Below are 19,081 nucleotides of genomic sequence, written 5' to 3' on the forward strand. Positions count from 1 at the left end.
ACTGAGGGCCAGCTACAAAATAAATTCTATATATAGTAGCTATAGTTATGATGGTTAATCATTACTTGTAACCTTTCTTTCTTACATATACACAAACACACAAATGTACTTATGTAGTAAAAACAACAAAAACAACAACAAATGTGGAAAATGCAGGCCAAAACTATTCTCACTAAAATTCACCTAAACTACTGGCATAATGTTATGGTTTGTGTCTGAGTGTACCCCCAAAGACTTTTTTTCTGAGACTGCTGAATCTAAAGTTTGTAACTGGTTCATTGTCTAGTGCTGGGATTGGGAGTTGGAGGGCTATTCCTGCACTGGGGAGGTAGCCCACATACAATATAAGAGAGCTCTTGTTTTTGTTGTCTCCTGCCATGTCACTCTCCCTTGGAGCCAGTTGATTACAGGCTGAAATCTCTATAAACTGTGGGTTAAATAAACCTTTTCCCCTTTAACTTTGGGTGTTAGGTATTTTGTCTCAGTAACAAAAGAAAAGTAAGTAAGACATATAACTTCCTAACTAGTCAAGATGGACCACATTGTAATGTCAGCACTTTGGTAGGCTGAAGCAGGAAGATCACAAGAATGAAGCTCAGCCTGGGCAATTTAACAAGACGACCCTGTCTCAAAATGAGAAATAAAAATGAGCTGTGAATGTAACTCAGTGTAAAGGTGCTTGGTTCAGTCCCCAGAAAGAAAGGGAAAAAAGAAGGCAGGCATCTGGCATATATCTGTAACCCCAGAACTTGAGAGACTGGGGCAGGAAAATCACCAAGAGTTCAAGGGCAGCCTAGGCTACATAGTGAGACCCTGTCTCAAAAAAATCAAAAAAATGAAAGGAAAAAATAAAGGAAGAAGAGGGCTGGGGATTTAGCTCAGTGACATAAACACCTTGCACCAAGAGCAAGGTTGTGAGTTTGATCCTCAGAACCGCCCCCGCCGCCGCAAAAAAAAAAGAAAAAACTGTAAAACAAATTGAAAGCATTTTTTCAGTTTAGAGATAAATTACAGGTATGACCAATCGACTTTCTAGTCATCCCTGAATCTCCTCCCTAAATCACATTATACCTAAACCATGCCTTGTGCTTCTAAAAGATATATTGAAGGATACTTTACTAACAAAACACAAAAAAAGAAATTCTACTTAAGCTAAGTAGGATAACACAGTATTTTCACCTTATGTGTACTACTAATAGTAGCAAAGTAGTTAATGAGTTAAAGGAGGAGTTTCAACAGGAATTTTATTAGGCCCCTGGAGAGCAAAATGGTAACCATGAGTTACACAAAGTTGACCTATACAACCCTCTGGTTCAATAACTTAGCACCCGATTTTCTTTCTCATAATTTTTAAATCACTAAGGAATGCTTTTTTAATTAAAATACTTGATTGCAACTATGCATCATTTTAAAATTGCTATAAACACACCAGTACTCAAATTATTTCAGCACCAATAATAATGAAAATCTAATGAATCTATCAACAAAAGGAAAACGGGAGAGGAAGCCAATGACAGCACCAGCTTGACTCATTTCTGTTGAGAGGACACTGGTACTGAATGGCACAAGCAGCTCCAGTGTGAGAAAGCAAGCACATGACTGGGAAGGTGACAGAGGACACCAAAGAAAGGCATCCAAAATAAAAAAATTCCACAGTGGGAGCAATGAGGGCAGGGGGCGGAGGGCTGAGCAGCAGTCCAAGGAAATTACTGTAAAAACCTTTACAATACTCAAATGAAAAAATGCTTCCAAACTCTTCCTGGCGTTTGCTTGTTTATTTTGTTTTGCAGACCAGGGCTGAACTAGAGATCTTGACTCTCAACCTCCCAAGTAGCTGGGATTACAAACAAGTGCCACCACACCCAGCTAAACTCTAGGTTTAGAGCCAATTCAAATCTTAAATTCACCATTTACAACTGAGTGACCTTCAACAGATTACTTACCTCTCTTGCTCTTTCAGCTGTAAAATCTTAGTAATACTAGCTACCAATTAGTGAACACTGCTGGACTCACGGTATGTCTTTTAGCTCTTACAGCTAACAACTAAATAAGAATTATACTCACATTCCTGAAAAATGATTTTTAAACCCCAAGTTTTCTCCCTGTGTATGACTGTTTCCCAGGTGGACAATACTACTTATCTGGCAAAGCTGTACTGGGAATTATAGGACCTAGCACTTGCCTCCAAGTAAGAGTTCAGGAAATCATTACTCTACAAGTACAACCTCCATGTGGATAAGTGACTCAACTAAACAGCAATAAAACCCACAAGCAAATTTTGCTTTATATTGTTAATAATGCTTCTAGAAAACCTAAGGCTCATCGCTTACAACTGTTTGAAATACCAAAGTATCATTCATTCAGAGTAAAATACACATACAGCATTTTTTATTTAAAGACCAAAGTATACTACTCAAGGAAATGAAACATTCTACATAACAAGACCCTGTCTCAAAAAACTAAAAAAAATTTTATCATATTTTTTTATTTTTAAGAGACCTATAGACTTCACACCTCAAGGGAGCAAGTCCTAATGAATACATCTTCTCAAAAATAATTCCCAGAAACATCTGTTACCCTGAAATACTCAGATGCCACTTCCCATAATTGACAACATATTGCCAAAAATCGTAATGAGTTTTGCCAACGGTATTCTGGTGAGAGAAGAAAAGAATGACTCTGATACTAGTGGGGAAATGCTACTTCCCAGATTAGCCACAAAATATACTATCTGTTTCTTTAACAAGTATGTCATACATACTGAAAAATAAGTATAAAGAAATATACATTTCTCACAAATAACCTTCAAGGTTTCAAGGAAATTTAAAATACTAAATTCACAACACTTATCTTTAATTCTAACAAGTCTAGGAAAATGTTTTTTAAATGGAAAAAACAAATTTCCGAACTTTCACAACTGAAAGAAGAGGAAAAAGCAGTGTCTCACTCAGCATAGAAAACTGTTTTCTCCCAAAAATTAGACTTCTAAAATCCCAACTTCAAACTGTAAACTATTGCTGTTAAAAGGAACACTGACTGACCCATTCATAGCTCCATCTGCGAGTTTTAACATTACAGGTACTTACCTACCGACAGCACCCTCAACCACCAGCAAAAGACCTCAGGCAATCACAAGGGGAATTGTGGAGCAAAAGATACAGGAATGGGAGGGAAGGGTATTGAGGGAGGAGACAAATGCAACTGGCAACAATGGGAAGCTGTTAATCTAAACCACAAAGCCTTCCCACAGGACAGGATATCAGACAGAAGACAATTCTTTTTGCCTAAGATCTCAGCACAAATCATTACAAAACTAAAAAGGTAGAGTTTCCAATTAAATGCAAACAAAGTAAGCTGAAGAACAACCAAAACTAACTAAGGAAAACATATCACAAACTTTAGGCTTAAGAAAAACAATCACAAGGCTGTTTCCTCCAAGGACATTCCTGATGACAAAGGTCACCAAACAATAAGGTCTGCAGGGTGACAGCTGTTTCCAAAGAAAAGCCAGCCCTTAAAAATCCTTTGCAATACAGTCAAAAGGAGTGCTAACAGTATTCTGCACTACTTTCGAGAATAATCAAAACAATGCTATGGTTTGAATCTGTAACTCAGAATTCTAATACTATGTGAACTTGAATCATTTTAATAGGTAAACCTTTAAACATTAAAACAGGCTACACTAAACCGAGGTGTGGTGGATTACATTTTTAATCTCAACTACTCAGGAGACTGAGGAAGGAGGGATTGCAAATTCAAATTTATCCTGGGCAACCTAATGAGACCTTGTCTCAAAATAAAAAAAGGGATGGGGATGTAGCTCAGTGCAAAAGTCATGGGGGTGTGGGGGTTAATCCCCAGTATAAACCCTAAAGAGAAAAATAAAAGTTGCACTGTTGAAGAAAATTATGATGTAAAACTGAGCTATTAAAATCCTTAGTCAGCTTTAAAATGCTGAGTATCTAAAGGTTTTCAACTATAAAGATAAGAACAGTGAAAGATTTCCACTCTTCTATCAAGGAGAAGTGCAAATTATTCACTGAAAATGAATGGGGGCTGGGGATTTAGCTCAGCGGCATAAGCGCCTGCCTTGCAAGCAGGCAGTGGTGAGTTCCATCCCCGGTACCGATAAAAAGGAAAAAGACCAAAAAAAAAAAAAAAAGAAAGAAAGAAAGAAAAGAAAATGAACAGCAGGAAGGATCCACTACTTGTAAACATGTGATTAATAAGGCAGAACCTGTTTGTAGGTAGGGCACCAAAGACTCAAGAGGACCAACACAAACCCTTCTGTGCATTACTCCAATTATAAAACAGCTTTATTGAAAGCGGTTTATAAGTATATTGTTTTGGGGGGCTAAAGAAAAAAAGCTTATAAGCAGAATCCTTGCCAGATATAAAGGTCTACAGGTTGTGAGAAAATAGTATGAGTTGACTAAAAGATTTAATTTAAATCTGTGAATACTCAGAGCGGGAGATTTAGCTCAGCCACAAACACCTGCTTGGCAAGTGTGAGGTCATGAGTTCCATCCCAATTACAAAATAAATAAATACATAAAATAAATTTGTGGATACTGCCCAAAACTAATTACGTTTTATTCACATATTATTCACATACCTATTCTAAGTAGTCCTTTGGCAAGAAGCACCAAAATTAAAAAATTGAAATACTATTGCTTCTCTTGTTAACCATTATTTTTATAACTCCGATCTCCTAGTGCCAGGTGGGAGAGGGGTAGATTGCACATTCTCAAAGTGTGAAACACAGTATTGTATTTCTATTGATTAGTGCTAAATGCAAATAAAGAAGTACAAATAACAAAATGAAGCTCTCTAATCAAGTCATTGAGTATATAAGTATAGCTCAGTGGTAGAACACCAGTATTCCAGAGCTCCTAGGATCAATCCCTAGCATTAAAAAACTAAATAAGAACTGGGTGCGGTGGCACATGCCTGTAATCTCAGCACTCAGGAGGCTAAGGCAGGAGGATCATTGCCAGTTTAAGGCCAGCCTGAACTGCATAGCAAGACCTATCTCAAAAAGACAAAAACAAAAAACAAAAAAACAAAAAAACCCTAAATAAATAAAAAAGATGAAGAAGCCAGACATGGTGGCCCATGCCAATAATCCTAGCACTCCAGAGGCTGAAACAGGATTTCTGAAAATCTGAGGCCAGTCTGGGATACATAGTGAATTCAAGCCCAGCCTGGACTACAGAGCAAAAAAAAGAAAGAAAGAAAAGGAAAAAAAGAACTCTACTACAAGTGAGGGGAAATATATTCTTTGTGAAAATAAACAAGACTAGAATATTAGAAGTTACTGAGCTTCCAACAGGCTTATAAGGCAACGAGACAGCATGAACTTCTACATTTCACACAGATAAGAAAGCAGTACACAAAGAAAGGTTGCCCTAGTAAGACTGCAGTTTCTAACCAGACATGGTGGCATTTGCTCATAATCCTAGCACTCAGGAAACTGAGGGAGAAGCATGCCTGCAAATTCAAAGCCAACCTAGACTAGGTAGTGAGTTCTAGGCATACCCAAACTACACCATGAGATTCTGTCAGGGGGGAAAAAAAAGACTAGTGTTTCTAAAGCCTCTCCAAAAACACTTCAGTGAAACTCTATTGGACTCACATTCTGCCTTGAGTAAGTTATTTTTTTTTTTTTTTTTTTGGACATTTATTATTCCCTCTTCAAGACTACTCATAGTGGGGGCTGGAGGTTTAGCTCAGCGGCATAAGCACGCCTGCCTTGCAAGCAGGCAGTCGTGAGTTCGATCCCTGGTACCGATAAAAAAAAAAGGACTACTCATGGGATTTGGTATCACATAGAAAGAGAACACGAGGCCGGAGATTTAGCTCTGTGGCATAAACGCCTGCCTGGCAAGCACAAGGCTATGAGTTCGATTCCGGAAAGAGAGAAAACATGATACATCCACCACTGGGTTTCTCTATACAAAAGAAATTAGGGGCTGGGCATAGAGGCAAATGCCTGTAATCTTAGCACTTAGGAGGAGGCTGAGGGAGCAGGATCACTGAGTTAAAAAGCCAACCAGAACTACATAATAGATCCTGTCATAAAAAATAAAAAAGCAGAGTGCATGGTTCTATAAGTGACTCTGGCCTTTTCGTACTTTGATTTTGTAAATTGTAATCTTTGCTTTATAATAAGGGGCTTTCTGCAACTTTTTTTAATTTAGAACTTTGGTAGCAATACAAGTTTGGATACATTTTTGTATGGTAGATGTGGTACATATAGAATTAGTACTTTATTTTTATTTTTAAGACGTAAAGATTATGTTAGGGGGTAAAAGTAGGGTGGGTTTCCCAATTTCCATTTTTTGTATTAAAAATAAAGTCATTATTTGGGAAAAAAATAAATTAATAAATTGGAGTAATTAAGACTTGTGCTGAGTCTTACCTATAAAAAAGACTGCCTATAAGAAAGATTTTAGAGGCCTAATTTCTAAGTCAGGAGGGAAAATCACAGACATGGTTTTTGTTTAAATGTACAACAGGAATTCTAGAGTTAAATAACCAGATACAATAGCATTTCAGGCTTTTTGAGGGGTAGTTTTTGTTTTTGTTTTTGAGTCTCACCATGTAGCACAGGCTGGCTTAAATTCACAATAATCCTGCTTCAGCCTCTCACAGTTCTGGGACTATAGGTGTGCACCACCACACCTGGTTAGCACTTTGTATAGCTGTGTCTCAACGAAAGTTAGTTAACAAGTCATATTTTCCAAGTACTTTACAGGAAATATGTAACACTATCATTTACCTACTTTTGACGACAATATCCAAAGCCTCTGAAAAAATATGAGTATCATTGGCAGGAAGGAACATGAAATCTAAGACTTGAACAAAATTATCAAGAAAAGTTCTCGAGTGAGGAAGAAAGTAAAAAAGTCCAGGTTAAAAGTCCTATTTGGTCAGATCAACTAGCATGCAGGATAGAATAGAAATATTCTATCCTGATAGAACAGAAATATTCTATCCTGATAGAATAGAAACAGAATGTTCAGTTTAATGAAGGAATGTTTCACTTTTCTCAGTCAAAAAAGAATGTCAACAGACCAAATTATAACAAATTTATTTATAGATCTAATTGTGTTTTTTCTGTGATTCACAAATCAGGGCAGTTTCCATTCTACAAAATAGAAATGAGAGGGCTGGGGTTGTAGTTCATGGTAGAGCACTTGCCTAACATGTATAAGGCTCTGGGTTCTATCACAAAACAAACATAAAAACACATGGACAATGGTAAAACAGTGAGTTTTGTAAAGGGAAAACAAAAAATAGGGGCTGGGGATTTAGCTCAGTGGCATAAGCGCCTGCCTTGCAAGCAGGCAGTCGTGAGTTCGATCCCCGGTACCGATAAAAAGGAAAAAGACAAAAAAAAAAAAAAAAAAAAAAAGGGAAAACAAAAAATCAGAAGATATGAAAAAACTGACTGGTTAACATAAGACTGAGACAGGACAGAGAGACCTGCTGCTTCCAAGAGGTGCTTTATACTTTTTCCTCCATGGTGTCCTCAACACCTGGCCACAACTATAAGGAATGGCGTGAGGCAGAGACCAGCCAAGACCAGCAGGCTTGCGTAAAGGCAATGTGACATGGTTGCAGGCAGATAGAGGGTAAAAAGGCCATCTGTAGGGAGCAAAGAGAAATGGGCTTTATTCTCTTTTTTTTTTTTTTTTTTTTTCTCAAACGGGCTTTTTTTATAGGGCTTGAAGGAAAGATAATATTCTATTTTTGATTCTACATTTATAAGAAAGACTATGAAATCACTGGAAAACAGTAAAATCATATAATCTAATTTAAATTTATTTATTTAAACTATTTAGGTTCATTCATTGTATCTTACATCATTCTTGAAATAGCACTATGTCATGTATTAACCAACATATCTTCTAAAATAAGCACTTAAAAGATGTCTTCAACTCATGGTGCACAGTGACTACTCAGGAGCCTAAAGCAGGAAGATCACTTGAGTCCAGCCTGATTACCACAATGTGATCCCATAACTTAAAAAACAAAATGTTTTCAACTACACTGAAAGTTCCTACAGAGCAGGAAAAATGTGACATACCTCTCAAGCGTATCACTTGAAGATCACCTAAATGTTTATCTCACAGAAACCAGTAAAAAAGATGAATTTCTCATTGTTTTTTAAACTTTAAACCTATAAAAAAAAATTAAAGCATAATCAAGAAAGGAGGCAAACCTATGAAAAAAGAAGAAAACAATGAAGGGAGAGGAAGCTGACTATATATTGAGTACCAGTAGAAAAATTGTATTAGTAGCCTTGCAAGAGGAATTTAAGGGCTGCTTTTACTAAAAGTATTGACTCTTATTGGGTATATAAGTACAGTTCTGTATCACTAACTACTTGAGACATTTGAGGTAAGATTACCAGTTCAAGGCCAATTTGGACATCTCAGGGGGACTCTACATCAAAATAAAATAAAATAAAATAGCCAAGCATGGTGGCACATACTGGTATCACAAGTTCAAGCCTAGCCTGGGCTGCATAGCCAGAGCCTGTAAAAAAGAGGGGAGGGGAGGGGAGGGGAGGGGAGGGGAGGGGAGGGGAGGGGAGGGGAGGGAAACAAAGCAATCTGAGCATGTAGCTCAGTGGTACCTGACTGCCTAACAAGGAGGCCCTGGGCTCAATTTCTAATACTATTTTTAAAAATTTGATAAGAGATTGACAGCCCTAAATTTACCTTACCCCTTTCATAGCTGAAAACATCAAAATAAGAAAAACTAAGTGTTTTTTGTTGTTGTTACTTTGTTTTTGAGACACAGTCTCCCTATATAGCTCAGCTGGCCTTAAACACACTATGTTGCCTAGGCTGGTCTCAAACTTGCAGTGATCATCTTGCCTCAGCCTCTTAAGTGCTGGGATTACAAGCACATAATATTTTTTTTGTGTGTGTCTTTTTTGAGTCAGGGTCTCGCTATGTAGTTCAGGCTGACCTTGAGCTCACTTTGTAGGCCAGGCTGGTCTCGAACTCGCAAAGATCCTCCTGTCTCAGCCTCCCGAGTGCTGGGATTACAGGCGTGAGACACCACGCCCAGCTAGCACATAATATTTTTAAATTTCCAGAAACAGCAGGTCACTCCATGATAGGAATCAAGGCTGCTGCCTCAAATTGGAACAATAATCTCCTAAAATAACCAAATCCCCCCTGCCATGGAGCAATAAGAATTTTCCCCCAGTCACAGAACACAGAACCAGATCGGAGAAAATGATCAACCTGACTACAGTTTGACCAAGACTGCTTGACTATGAATAATTTATATCCTCAGCATTTATCCTTCTATTTATCAAAACCCCAAAGAAAGGGGTCAGAATGCTGGTGCCCCTGTTTCTTCCCAATGTGGACACACAAAATAATAAATTTCTTTCTTGATCCACAACGACTTTCTTGTCTCTACAGGACTCTCAAGGTGGTATCAGGTCTGTTGGGACACTCCAAGTGGGGTCGTTGGCCTAGAACTTTAACTGCTCTTTTTTTACAAACTCCAGAATATGTAAGTTCAAAAAGACCTCATCTGTGACCCCATCATATAACACAATGTCAATTGACGCTCCCTAAGAAGGCCACGAGGCCCACTTTTACAGTAAATGTCTCCCTACCATTTTCTCCAACCATTCTGGTCCCTGGTCCTGTAATTCTGTCATTACCACCTGCCCTATATTCTATTCTTATCCTTGTAAACTGTTGACCTAACTGTCCTCAAGCTGTTTTTCCCCACAATCATTTCTAAAACTTTCTTCTAGTCCTTACTCCAAATCTGTGAGAACCTGGAGAAGATATACAACAGAACAGTGAGAGACAAAAGAAGTAAAAAGAATTAAGATGTGTTATGTACAAGTACCAACTCTCCACAGGAATATAACCATTATGTACCGCAGATATGTGCTAATAAAAATATACACAACCTAAAAGGGAAAAAGTAAAAGACAAAAAGTTACGATATCTGAAGTCCAGGATGGTTATCAAATGAATCAGGAACAATGCAAAGAGAAGCCAGGTGTGGCGGTGCAGGTCTATAACCCCAGCACTTGGGAGACTGAGGCTGGAGAGCTGCTGTTGAGTTCAAGGACAGCCTGGGTTATGTAGCAGTCCCTGTCTCAATTCTCCGCACCCCCCCCCCCGCCAAAAAGGAGCAATGCAAAGAGCAATTTGCTCCAAATTCTGCTAACTCATCCATTTGCCATTGTAAGAATTATGTATAATAAGATAGAAGATCCTAAAGGCAAAAACTACTTCAAAGTCTTCCCAAGAATTACTCAGCCTAGCAGGGAGTAATGGTACATGCACATAATTCCAGATACCCCTGAGGCAGAGATAGAAGTTCAAGACCAGTATAGGCAATTTATTGAGATTCTATATCAAAAGAAAAAAGAATTAAATTGAGCCTACAGTAGTGGTAAACTGCCAGCATAGTAACATATTTTTGGTAATACTGTTGCCACAATCACTTTTTTCTTCTATGTAGTGACAGCCTCTGAGATTTCTGGCACACTTCAGTAAACTGCAACCTATTTTTGGCAGAGATACTAATATATTAAGATGCACATACTATGTGTCATGGTTTATGTCTGTGTCCCCCAAGCCTCATGAGTTTGCATTGTGTATTTTTTTTTTTTTTTGCATTGTGTATTTGTGATTGGTTCATTGTCTAGTGCTTGGATTGATGGTGTCAGTGCTCCACCCACATAGGGGTGGAGCCAGGATGTGATAATTTGGCAGGAAGAAGGTGTGTCTTGCTCTTTGCTGGTTCCTGCTTGCTGTTTGCAGCCGCCATGAACTGCGGCCCAGCCATGCCCGCTTGCCTTGGAGCCAACTGAGTGTGGACTGAAACCTCCAAAAACTGTAAGAAATAAACCTTTCCTTTCCCAACTTTGGGCTTCAGGTGTTTTGTCTCAGTGACGAGTAAAAAGTAACTAAGACACTATGTTTTTCCCCACATTTCACTGAACTATAAGAATCACATAGCAGGTTAGGTGTGGGAGTGCCCTTCTGTAATTCTTTTTTTTTTTTTTTTTTTTTTTTGGTCTTTTTCCTTTTTATCGTACCGGGGATCGAACTCAGGACTGCCTGCTTGCAAGGCAGGTGCTTATGCCGCTGAGCTAAATCCCCAGCCCCCGCCCATCTATAATTCTAATTTGAGGGAGGGGGTAGTAAGGCAGGAGGATCCCAAGAGTATGACTGCAGCCTGGGCTACATAGTGAATTCAAGGCCAGCCTGAACTACATAGCCAGATCTTTCTCAAAATATGAATGAATGAAGCAAGCCTAGACTTCAAGATCTAGTCACAAGAAAAACATAGAGCAAATTTTAATAGAAACGAAACCTAGCTATGTGTGGTTGTACGCATCTGTAATCCCAGCACTCAGGAGGCTGGGGCAGGTCAATCACTGCAAATTTGAGGCCAGCCTGAACTACACAGTGAGTTCAAGGCCAGCCTGAACTACACAGAATCTGTCTCAAAAAACAAAAACATGTAATAAAATAAAAGACAGGGGATACAGCTCAGTGCAAAGGCCCTGGCTTCAGTATATAAAATGTTGGCATCAGGCATCTATAGAGACAGAAAGTCGATCAGTGGTTAGGCCAGGAGAGGGTATGAAGTGAAAGAAATGGAAAATGACTGTTACCAAGCGCAGCATTTCTTCTAGTGATGAAAATGTCCAAAAAGTAATTGTGGTAGCAGTTGCTTAATGCTGAATTATTACTAAAAAACCCACTGAATTATCCAGGTGTAGGAGTAAACACTTGTAATTCTAGCACTCTCAAAGGCTGAGGCAGGAAGATCATAAATTCAATCTCAGCCAGGGTAATCTGCTGATTTAGTAAAACACAGTCTCAAAATAAAAAAGGATTGGAAATACATCTTCTAAAAGTCCTGGGTTCAATCCCCAGTATTTAAAAAAATTGAATTCTATACTGTAATGGGTAAACTGTACAGTATATGAACCATATCTCAATAGTTACTATTTTTAAAAACCATAGTTCCTGTTTTATAAAACAAGGACACTCTTTGTTTCATGTCTGTTTAACTTAAATCCCCATAAATAACAGGAGCTGCCACCTGATAAAACTGGATGGCTTCAAATGGTTTGGCAAATGACTTCTGGATGTATCAGAGATTGTTATTAATAACAATCCTCAAATGAGAAAGAAAATGGATGTTAACCTTCCCTTATTGGAGCCTGAACCCAGGGGCCTTAACACCAAGCTATAGCCCCATTTTTTTTTTTTTAAAACAGGGTCTTGCTATGCAAGTCACTGGACTTTCAATTCACTAGCCAAAGCAAGCTTCAAATTTATGCTGCTCTTAAAAAAAAAAAAAAGAAAAAAAAAATTATGCTGCTCTTGCCTCAGCCTCCTGAGTGATAGGATTACAGATATGTGCCACCACACCCAGTTAACATTGTCATTTAAATCAGAACAGAATGTAATCACCATTTTCCTATTCGTGAAGTCATCATCATTCTATTCCTAGTATTGAAAAAAAAGTCAAAACCAGTATTAATTGCTACACATATGTGCATTGTAGCTAGAGAAAAATAACCCCTAATAGAAATAAGGCTGAAAATGTACTGAAATAGTATAGCAGCAAAATTCAGATTATATATCTTGTGTCAGGGTAGAAACACATAGCCAATGAACAGGCAGGCTGAAGTAATGCTTGACAGACACACCCTGTTGCTAAACAATCAAAAACATTCCCTCACATCTGTAGAAATCCTTCTTCTTGCTGATTGGGCGTAATTCCCTAGAGAATTCATTTAGGAAACCAAACTAAAACCATGTGTTTAAAAGTAGATAAATAAAAATAAAAAATAATATCATCCATTTGAAAACAATCTGACCCTATCAGTGTTGCAAAATAGAGAGCTACAGAACCTTTAGAAAGAAATGGGAGGTCATTTAAGTCTCTTTATTGAAGAGATTTAAGCACACACCCCACCCTGGGTTGGTGGAATCAAAGAGGAACAAAGGAAAAGGGAGACATGCCAAGTTTGATGGCCTGTAATCCCCACACTCTGGGAAGATGAGGCAAGAGGAGTGCCAAAGTTGAGGACAATGAAAATAAAAAAGGGCTAGGTATATGCTCAAAGTAAAAGGTCCTTAGTTCAATTTCCAGAACCACATTAGAGAGAGAGAGAATGCTATATTAATAGTTTGTTCACATTTTTCTCCAGTCCTTGGAAACAAACCCAGGGCCTCATACGTGCAAGGTAAGCACTCTACCAATGAGTTATATTCCCAGCCTTGTATTAATGGCTTGGAGTAAGAAATTGGCCATTTGTCTGGGATAGGAAATTTTCCTTTTCTTGAATAAGCAAGTAATTTATACAGGCAACTGACAAAGAAAAAAATAGATGACTTCAAGGTAGGAAAACTATTCTACCTCATTCAAATATAATCTCTAATGAAAAAAAATAAGGAATGAAAAAGGAAGCTAAATGTCATTTTAAGTCTTATTCCCAAATATTTAAAAGTTGGATAAAATTGCTACAGGTAATTAACATAAGAAAAATGGAAACTCTCATTTACTCTTGTCAGGATATATATAAATTTAGTAATATTCCTCAATTTCAAGTACTTTCATTTCAGCAATTTAGCATCAAGAAATTTACCCTGAAAATAACTTTATACAAGCTTGTCGAGACAAATTATAATGCTTATAACTAAACTATTTGTAATGAATAAAATCTGTAAGCAATCTAGATGTATTAGAGGCATGTGCCACCACATCTGGGTTTTCTTTATATAAATTTGAAATTTTCTATAATAAAAACATAAAGCTGAGTGTGGTGGCACACAGCTGTTGTCCCAATACTCTGGAGGCTAACAGAGAAAGATCATCAGTTCAAATACAAACTAAGTAACTTATTTAGACCTTGTCTCAAAAACAAAACAACAAAAATGGTTAGGGGTATAGCTTGTGTAAAGGCCTTGGATTCAATCCCTATTACTATGAATTGCTTTATTAATTAAAAACATAAAAGATACAAACATGGGCCTAGGGATTTAGCTCAGCAGCATAAGCACCTGCCTTGTAAGCAGGCAGTTGTGAGTTCAATCCCTGGTACCGATAAAAAAGAAAAAGACAAAAAAAAAAAAAAAAGAGTGCAAAATTTAAAAAAAAAAAAAAAAGATACAAACATGAAACAATCTCATTGAAGAGACTGATAAAGACACTGTCACAAAGTAACTCTAGAAATCAAAGATAAGACTAAAGTACAATGAACTATATTTTAATACTGTACTCCAGGGGGCTGGGGATTTAGCTCAGCGGCATAAACACCTGCCTTGCAAGCAGGCGGTCTTGAGTTTAATCCCCGGTACCAATAAAAAAGAAAAAAAAAAACTGTACTCCAGCTAATAAAACTATTTCCCACAGATGTACAAGCTAACAAATATAAAACCACTATACATAAAAATGTACAAGTGAGTAAATGTACCAATGAGTTAATGTAAAAGATACCCTGAACAGAAAAAGAACATTTTAACCATGAGGCTAAAAAAAAAAAAAATTAAAAGATAGGATATCCTTCCTCAGTACACCTCAATCCCCAACCAAAAAAAATGGGCCAAAAGATTAGGGCTGGGGCAAACCACACAACTATCTGGGCAAAGTATATCAAAGGTCAGATTAAGTGAAATATTTTCTAAGAAAAGTGAGCTGGGAGTAGTGGCGCACTCCTGTAATCCCAGCCCTTGGGAGGCTGAGGCAGGAGGATCACTGAGAGTTTGAGACCAGCCTGGGCTACAAAAGTGAGTCCAAAACCAGTCTGAACCACATGGCAAGACCCTGTCTCAAAAAAACAAAACAAACAAGCCAAAAAAAGAACATAATGCACAACACAGGACCCAAAATGACTCCACAGCTCCTGAGTATTACACAAAGAACCAATCAGAATATTTTCAGTCTTTCCTCTGAATGTGGCCCTGTTTCCAGGACCAGTCAAAAGATGCCATTTTCTACCAGGCACAGTGGTGCACTCCTGTAATTCCAGCACTCAGAAGCTGAGGCAGGATTATTGTTGAGTTCAAGACCAACCTGGGCTACAAAGTGAGCTCAAAGCCAGCCTGAACCACATAGTCTCAAAAAGACCAAAAAAAAAAAAAAATGCCATTTTCAATCCTCCATTTACAAGTGGACATGACCAATCAAAAGATGTTGTTTCTGATAGGACAGTGTACACCAATTGAGTTTTCAATAGGACAAATGTCCCAATACCTTATTTGAACAAGAGGAAAGTCAAGCCAGGAATATTGGATACAAAAGACCCTTTTCCTTTATCCTCAGAGAGCCAGGGGTGGTGGCACACCTCTGTAATACCAGCACTAAAGGCTGAGTCAGGAGGATTGCCATGAATTCAAGGCCAGCCTAGGCTACCTAGTATATTCAAGTCCAACCTACATAGATCCTGTCTTAAAACAAAACCTTATCCTCAGATGCTGTGAGCCTTTTCACCAGTACCTTTTATTTACCTTCAATAAATGTTTATCTTCACTGACTTTTCTTTGTTTTGCTCAATTCTTTGTTTGGGACACCAAGGATCTGAAAAAAAAGCCCCACAGTACTCACCATCTAGTAACATTTTAACTACAAATAAGCTATGGCTTTAGTTAATAAAAACATATCAATATTGGTTCATTAATTACAACAAATATGCTATACTTATTTAAAATATAAAGAGTAGGAAAAACTGGGTAAGGGAATAAATGGAAATTTTCAATTTTTCTGTATTTCTAAAACTTTGTATAAATCTACTATAACTTTTGTTTCTCTTTTATTAGGCAATGAACAATGAATTTTTTGTTTTGTTTTGTTTTTTGGAGGTTTTTTTGGTACTAGGGATTGAACCCCAGGTTTTTTGTATCTAGTTCAAAAGCCAAATGCAGTGACACATGTTTATTTATTTACTTGGTACCAGGGATCAAACACAACCTCACACTTGCCAGGCAGGCACTTATACCACTGAGCTAAATTCCCAGCCCATGACACAGATTTGTAATAATCCAGCTACTTGGGAAGCTATGGCAGGAGGATCGTAAGTCAGCCTGGGCAACATAATGAAAACTTGTCTCAAAAATTAAGAGTAAAACAATAAAACTGTTCTAAAATACAAAGTTTTCTTTTTCTTCTTTTTTTTTTTTTGAGTCAGGGTCTCGCTGTGCAGTTCAGGCTGGCCTTAAACACACTTTGTAGCACCGGCTGGTCTCAACTCACAATGATCCTCCTGCCTCAGCCTCCCAAGTACTGGGATTACAGGCATGTGCCACCATGCCCGACTTTCAAATTCTTTTTAGTTTATGGGGAAAAAAAAAAGATAAATTATCTTTTTTTTTCCCCATAAACTAAAAACAGCCATGAGTAGGGGTGCATACCAACAATCCCAGCACTCAGGAGGCAGAGGCAGGAGTATTGCCTCCAGTTTGAGGCTAGCCTGTACTACACAGCAAATCCAAGGCCAGCCTGGACTACATAATGAGGTCCTCTCAAAAATCCAAAGTAAAATAGAGCGGGGTGGCACATGCCTGTAATTCCAGCACTAAGGAGACTCAGGAAAGAGAATCACAAGGTTAAAGGCAGCCTGGGCTACAAGGCTGTGCAGACCAATTCTAGTATAGGCAGAACCAAAGTTCCTTAACCTATATCCTTAGAAAAGGGGAAAAAAAGAAAGAGAAAAGTTAAAAAAAAAAAAACAATTAAAGAAGCAGAACTTGCAGAACTCACTGCAAACAAAAAAAAGAGAGGGCGAGAAAGAAGGGAAAATGAATAATGATCATGGGCACTGGGCTGAAATCCCTGTATTTGTAGGAGAAAAGTTTTCTTACAAAGTGAATTCAAGGCTAGCCTAAACTACATCGTGAGACCCTGTGTCAAAAATAAAATAAAATAAAACAAAAAAGTATACCTCCTAAACTGGGCATGACAGTGCATACCTGTAATTCTAGCCCTCAAGAGGCTGAGGCAGGATGTTTGCAGTGAGGTTGAGGTCAGCCTGGGCTACATAGCAAGGTGAAGGCCAGCCTTAACTGTATAGTGAAAGGCTGTCTCAGAGAAAAAGTATACCTCCAGTGAAATACTATTTGATAGGAAACCAGAGTGCCTTGAACACTCATGACCTGTAAATAGTATCAAATCCATGTCAAGATAATTGATTACTGTAAGAATCAATAACCATTCCAGTACCCACCTGGCTGTAGCTGACATTAGGGTGCTCCAGAAACTGAAATCCTCAGTTTTGTTGGGTGGCAAAAGAATAAGACCTTGTAGTTACATGAACACAGAAACTTACATCTGGACCCTTCCAGATCTCACCATTTACACCTCTCCCTTTCACCAGTTCTGACTGGTGACTTTTGCTATAATAACATCCCTCCCAGTCATGGAGCCTATAATCCTAGCTACTTGGGAAGCTGAGGATCCCAAGTTTAAGGCTAGCTCCAGCAATTTAGGAAGATCTTGTCTCAAAATTTAAAAATGTAAAAAGGGTTCAGAATGTAGCTCAGTGGTAAAACACTTGCCCAGCAAGTGTAAGACTCTGGCTTATCCCCAGTACTTTTAAAAAATTATTTTAATTGTTAAAATATCTATCTTGGGCTCAAATTTATAATCTCCTGCATCAATCTCCCAGACTACTGGGATTACAGGCATGTACCACCAGGTCCAGCAAACAGTAGCTTTTCGGTACATTAAATTACTAAAGAAATAAGTCAGGCATAGTAGCACACATCTGTAATTTCAGCCCTCAGGGGCCTGAGGGAGAGACCAGTTTGAGGCCAGCCTGGACTACAGAGCATGACCCTACCTCAAAAAAAAAAAAAAAGAGGAAGAGGAAGAAGAAAAGAAGAAAGAAACCCAAACAGGGTAGTACATACCTATAGTACATACCTATAAACCCAGCACATGGGAGGCTTTAGCAGGAAGGTATAGAAGCATTAAATTTGTTAAAATATGGTAGGCCAAGGATGCTGGTACACACCTGTAACCCGAGAACTCTGGAAGTTTGAGCTTGTCTAGCATATGAAAGACACTGGTTCATCCCTAGTACTACAAAACAATGTTTTCTAATAGTTAAAATATTCATACTATGCAAAACAATCTAGAGATTCACTACAATTCCTATCAAATTACGAGGATAATCTTTACAGAACTAGAAAAACACAATCACAGAATATGTAAGGAACCACAAAACACCTCCAATAGCCAAAGCAATCTTGAGCAAGAAAGACAAAGATAGAAGCATTAAGACCACCTGACTTTGAGCATATCCTTGTGATGCATACCTGTAACACCAGCTAGTTGGGAAGCTGAGACAGGAGGATTAAAACTTAGAGACCAGCCTGGGCAACTAGTAAGATCCTTTCTCAAAATAAAATAATTTTAAAAGGTTTGTGGGTATAAGCTAAGTAGCAGAGTTCACCTGGATTCAACAACCAGTATGGGAGATGGGGGGATTAATTGCAAAACATACCACAATCCAGTTGGGGTATCTGTAATCCCAGCACTTGGGGAGGCTGCAGGAAGTTACTCACAAGTTCAAGCACAGTCTGGGCAACTAAACTTAGGGAGATCCTATCTCAAAATAAAAAATAAAAGGTCTGAGGCTATAGACCATGGTGAGGATCCTGGGTTCAACCCATATCACCAAAAAACAAATAAGATAAAACAGCATAGTACTGGCATAAAAACAGGCCAATAGAACAATGAGAAACCAGAAATAAACCCACCTATTTACACTATTGACAGCCAACTACTTTTGTATGTGTATGTATATGTATGCTGGGGATCAACACAGGGCCACACCACAGAGTTACATCCTCAGTCAGCCCTACAAGCAAATTGATTTTTACAAAGGCCACAAGAAAATACACTAAATAAAGCAAAGTCTCTTCAATAAATGGTACTGAGGAAACTGGGTGTCCATATACAGAAGAAACTCTCTCTCACTGTATACAAAAATCAACTCAAAATAGATCAAAGATATAAATGTAAGACTCAGAACTGCAACTACTAAAAGAATGTATAGGAGAAATAT

At 38.1% G+C, this 19,081-nt stretch overlaps 1 protein-coding gene across 12 annotated transcripts in view; it reads right to left on the reverse strand.

Moving 5' to 3' along the window:
• Positions 1-19,081, reverse strand: part of Usp54 (ubiquitin specific peptidase 54) — a 119,712-nt gene that overhangs the window by 83,362 nt on the left and 17,269 nt on the right. For 2 of the 12 annotated variants that reach the window (XM_063239307.1, XM_063239309.1), the window contains exon 1: positions 3,087-3,280. The exons of the other annotated variants lie outside the window; for them this stretch is intronic. The gene's annotated coding sequence lies outside the window, so the exon portion shown is untranslated. Of the gene's footprint in view, positions 1-3,086; positions 3,281-19,081 lie in introns of those variants that run through there. 12 annotated transcript variants of the gene reach the window in all.

The sequence above is a fragment of the Cavia porcellus genome, unplaced genomic scaffold, assembly GCF_034190915.1.
Source record: "Cavia porcellus strain 051 isolate PalLab524CR breed Dunkin Hartley unplaced genomic scaffold, mCavPor4.1 scaffold_28, whole genome shotgun sequence".
NCBI lineage: Eukaryota > Metazoa > Chordata > Mammalia > Rodentia > Caviidae > Cavia > Cavia porcellus.